Source organism: Camelus dromedarius, chromosome 4 (genome assembly GCF_036321535.1).
Source record: "Camelus dromedarius isolate mCamDro1 chromosome 4, mCamDro1.pat, whole genome shotgun sequence".
Taxonomy (NCBI): domain Eukaryota; kingdom Metazoa; phylum Chordata; class Mammalia; order Artiodactyla; family Camelidae; genus Camelus; species Camelus dromedarius.
This window is the reverse complement of record NC_087439.1, coordinates 30,704,110-30,709,518: the sequence shown is the minus strand read 5'-3', so window position 1 is coordinate 30,709,518 and position 5,409 is coordinate 30,704,110. Positions and strand designations below refer to the sequence as shown.

Here is a 5,409-nt window from a genome sequence, read left to right as displayed (position 1 = left end):
AGTGATATCTTACAGTATTTTTCTTTCTCTGTGTGACTTATTTCACTTAGAATAATGCCCTCCAAGTCCATCCATGCTGTACACCAGAAACTAATACAACATTTTAAATCAACTGTACTTTAACTAAAAAGCAAGCAAACAAAAAAATATGGGCAGAAGAATTGAACAAACATTTTTATGAAAGAGAAAATGCAGATGACCAACAGGAACATGAAAAGCTGCTCAAAATCACCAATATCAGGGAATACAAATCAAAACCACAATGAGACACCATCTTACACCTGTCAGAATGGCCATCATCAAAAAGAACACAAATAACAAATGTTGGCAAGGATGTGGAAAAAAGGGAGCCCCTGCACACTGTTGGTGGGAATGTAAATTGGTATAGCCACCATGGAAAACAATATGGAGGTTTCTCAAAAACCAAAAAAACAGAACCACCACCAAACATGGCCCACCAATTCAACTCCTGGGCATATACCCAAGAAAAACAAAAACACTAATTCAAAAAGATACATACACCCTGCTATTAACGGTAGCACTATTTACAATCTCCAAAACATGGAAGCATCCTAAGTGCGTATCAATAAATGAATGGATAAAGATGTGGCACATACATGCAATGGAATACAATTCACCCATAAAAAAGAAGGATATTTTGCCTTCTGTGGCCCTTCATTCATTTTTTTTCTTTTGCACTTCAAAAACCAGAATTTTGTAACTGGCATAAACATTTCCATCAAAAAACATTGCATCAAAAACAACAAAATACCTAGAAATAAACCTAACTAAGGAGGTTACTTATACTCTGAAAACTGTAAAACATTGATGAAGGAAATTGAAGATGATACAAAGAAATGGAAAGATATCTTTTGCTCTTGGTTTGGAAGAATCAACATTACCAAAATGGCTGTACTGCAAAGCAATCTACAGATCCAATGCAACCCCTGTCAAAATGCTCAAAACGACATTTTTCACAGAACTAGAACAAACAATTCCAAAATTTATATGGAACCATAAAAGACCCTGAATTGCTAAAGCAATCTTTTGTAGGTCTTTTTTTTCCCCCTCTTTCTTCTTTTTGTTCTCTTTTCTTATGGTTTCATGACTAAAGAAGTTCCTTTAATATTTGTTATAAAGCTAGTTTGGTGGTGCTGAATTTTTTTAGCTTTTGTTTATCTGTGAAGCTTTTGGTTTCTCCATCAAATCTGAATGAGAGCCTTGCTGGATAAAGTATTCTTGGTTGTAAGTTTTTCTCTTTTATCACTTAAAATATATTGTGCCACTCCCTTCTGGCCTGAAGGGTTTCTCCTGAAAAATCAGCTGATAACCTTATGGGAGTTCCCTTGTATGTTATTTGTTGCTTTTCTCTTGCTGATTTTAGTATTTTCTCCTTATCCTTAATTTTTGTCAATTTGATTACTACGTGCCGTGGTGTGTGCCTCTGGGTTGATCCTGTATGGAACTCTTTGCGCTTCTTAGACTCAGGTGACTGTTTCCTTTCCTGAGTTAGGGAATTTTTCAGTTATTATCTCTTCAAAAATTTTCTCAGATTCTTTCTCTCTTCTCTTTCTGGGACCCCTATAATGAGACTATTAGTGTGCTTCCTGTTTTCCCAGAGTTTTTTTAAACTATCCTCATTTCTTTTCATTCTTTTTTCTGTTCTGTAGTAGTGAGGTGTTTTTTTTTTTTGTAATTAAAAAAATTAAATTTATTTTTTAAATCAATTAATTTTTAATCAGTCTTTTTTTTTTTGAATGGTAGGTAATTAAGTTTTTATTTAATTTATTTATTTTAATGGAGGTACTGGGGATTGAACCCAGGACCTTGTGCATGCTGAGCACACACTCTACCACTGAGCTATACCTCCTCTCAAGGCAACAAGCTTTTGATCTGGGACAGAAAGACCAACATGGGACTCTTTCTGTTAAGGGCTCCAGTGGCAACATTTCATGCAGTTAACTCCATGTTTCTGCTCAGACTGAGGCTTTATTGAGGAATACCTAAATAGATGACTGAAAATATAGTTTTTTCGTAGTGGGGAAGGGGGAGAGAATAAAAATAATGATAAGTTTACTCCAGTAGTCCTTAAACTTTACTTTTGGCCTTCCGTTTGATTAGAGTGTGCAGAGCCAGCTTCTGTGTTAAATCTGTGCTGCATTTCCATAGCCATTAAACTAAAGTGGCTGTTGACCTGTTTGTTCATCCAGCCATGTGCTGCTATAGGGTTTATCACTACAGGTTAGCACCCTGTGATTGATGGGCTGAACTTTGGACTCCATTTGACCTAATCATAAGTATAGTGGTGATGGAAATTTACCTAGTGAAAAAAAAATGTCTCTGGCTGAGACTCAGCAAATGTATCCAAATGTTCCTCCATCTTATGGCATTTTTACCTTTTTGTTTTATTCTTGTAAATATATCAGGTCATGAGGGGTGGCACAGGGTAGAAATGCCGACTCTAAAGGTACTACAGACATATCTGGGCCTGCCAGGTGAATGGTGAGACAGGTCTATTTGCACAAGGGTTGAGGAGCCTTCTGGAAGAGAAGGACTCAATGTGATGGCTTTGATCCAGTAAGAAAGACCTAATTCCCAGGGGGAAATGAAGATTCTGAGTAGAGAGGTGACCCCCTGACTGTGGAACAAATGTTGCCAGTTTGGCACCAAGGGCTCCACTTCCTCAGTGGCAAAGCCTGGTGGAGCAGCACAGCGGCAACCTGATGCCTGGAAGGGTGCCACGTGACAGAGGAACGCCCGGAAATGCTGGGGAAGAAAGGAGACTTTCAAGAGTTTGAAAGTGCGGCAAGAGCTGGTGTAGTTTGAAATATTCATATGACTTTGACCTATAGGTTAGTGAGATTTGGGGAGACTGCAGACTCCCAACCTCCAGGATGACTTCCAGGGATCCCTGCCTGCTGGCATTTATGCCTGTGTGTAGTCCCCTCCCACAGGACACAGTGGCGACCTGTGAAACCAACAGGATATTTTGGAAATGATGGTATGTGACTGCTTAAGGGAGGCCATAAGGGACATGGTGGCTTTCACCTTTCCTTTCCTCAGAGGCCGTGTTCTGGAGAGAACAGCTTCCGTATTGTAAGGATGCTCCAGCAGCTCCATGGAGCGGCCCATCTGTTGAGGAATTGAGGGCTCCTGCCATCAGCCATGTGAGTGAGCCATCGTGGAAGCAGATCCTGCCCCCCAGTCAACCATAGCCCCAGCTGACATCCTGACTTCAACCTCACGAGAGACCTTGGGTCAGAATCACCTAGCTAAGCCCTTCCCAAATTCTTGATCCACTGAAACTGTGAAATAATAAAGGTTTGCTCTATTAGGCTACTAAATTTGGGGGCAATTTGTTATGCAGTAATAGCCCAACACCGCCCCCCCTCATATACACATTGTTATAGATATGTAAATCCCATTCTCCAATATATCTCAAATATTAGTTCTTTGAGGGCAGGATCTATATCTGATTCATCCTTTTTTTCCTCCGCAGTTTTAAACATAGTACCTAACATATTCTTCTTAATATATACAAGTTTAAAAGAAAAGAAACAAATTGCCTTGGACAAATACCAAATTTCCCAATTTCTGTAAAATAGTATCTAAACTAAATTAAAATGTTTCATCCTGGTGATTATTGCTATCAGAATCATGTCAGTGGTATGTAAGTATCTGTAGGAGTGGAGTAGAGAGGTTAGAAGGAGAAATAGGATAGTGATTTTCCTTTATTTATGTCTCTCACTTGTTTCTACTGCTCTTGTAGCTTTAGTTACAGCACCCTAGTCATGTAATCAAGATGACTGTGGTTGTGTGGTTGTGGCAAATAGACAACAAACAAAGATCAATAGATAGCCAGGTGGCTGGCTGGTTGGCTGGCTGGCTAGATAGGTAGATAGGTAGATAAATGGATATCCAGTACAGAGGAAAATATCTTTTGCTCACCGTCATGATCTATAGTTTTCTTTACCAGTAACACACTGGTAATGAGATGTTTTGAGCTTTCACTTTAAAAACCTTGCTAATCTCTATCTGTCTCTCAGTTGATGTGCTCATCTGCCAGTCACATACTCATCACCTTGACAGCAACTTTCTGAAACTGACATTTAATATAATGTTTTTCATAACTCTTGAGGAATAACGGAAGACTGGAATGAAAATTATTATTTGTTAAGTAGTCACTTTGCTCTTGGAACTGAGTATTTACAAAATGTTTCTCAAAACAGCCTGCATTATTATCATTTTGTTAATAAGGAACCTGAGGTCTGGAGTGGTTCTGAGCTTTTTCCAAATGTGCACAGTGAGTTAAAAGATGAGGTATGATTAGAACCCAGATTTTTAACTCCGAACCCAAATATCCTACAGAGTGACCATTTTGAAGCTTTTTTTCCTTTTACTCTTCTAATATGCAACATCAATTCTGTGCATAAGCAAGAGGAAAAAGTCAGTGCTAGGCTTCTTTCACATATCTTTTCTCTAGTACATCAATTTTGTACTAGAGTACATAGTATAGTAACATTGATTATGTTTATTTTAAAGAAGCAAAGTGCTGTGCTAGGCTTATTAAATATTGGAGGTCTTTTAGAAATGTTTTTATAGTGGAAGAATGAGATAGAGGAAGTGAATGCTTCTAATTTTCCCCAGCGTGGTCTGATATATGTTGAGTGTCACTAATGGGCCCCAGTTCATCATCATCATCATCATTCACGTAATGATGATGACGATAATGATAGGATAATAACAGTAATGATAATAGATGTAATAGAAGGAATCCCAGCCTGGGCCTAATTAGTGTTTACCCATGTATCCAGACATGTCTGGAATGTCTGGTGGAGGGGGGTGTCTCTTTACCCAAGAGACCATGAGTCTCCAGGGAAGAACACACTCTGAAGGAAGACAAATGTGCTGAACAAAATTGGTTCAAATATGTTGGTCCACGAGACAAAAGGAAAGTGATCTTGAATGCCACCTGGTACGTTATTCTCAAGCTGAGGTGGCTGCAGTGTGGGAAATGAGTAATCTAAGAGGCCTGTGTACCTGTGCTCTCTAAGGGCCACTGGGCGTTCCTGGAGTCGTGGCTGTGGTGCTGGCAGCTCCTGCAGGACCAGGACACGGCCTCCTCCTCAGGAACCTTGGTGCTGGGAGAGCGGGCACTGGTGGCCACTGCACAGGTTTGGTGGGGATTTGCGGTGGCACAGGCACCTTAGCTGGTATCCACGGCAGCAGTGGTGCCATCAGTGGACATCAGCAGGACAGCTGTCACCAAGGTAGTGGCTGCCACAAGCAGATGCTCTGAAGTAAGACCACTACCTGGGGAACTCCCAGGCTATTTGTGAGGAATCTGGGGGAAGTAGCGACACTAAAATTGGAGAGGGGTTGTAAAGTTAGGGAAATACTGATTTTCTG

At 40.0% G+C, this 5,409-nt stretch overlaps 1 non-coding gene across 1 annotated transcript; it reads right to left on the bottom strand.

Annotated features, from left to right (window-relative positions):
• Window positions 1-1,798: 1,798 nt before the first annotated feature.
• On the bottom strand, window positions 1,799-1,870 carry TRNAA-AGC (transfer RNA alanine (anticodon AGC)). Its single transcript has one exon. It is a non-coding gene; the product is annotated as a tRNA-Ala (tRNA).
• Window positions 1,871-5,409: the final 3,539 nt, after the last annotated feature.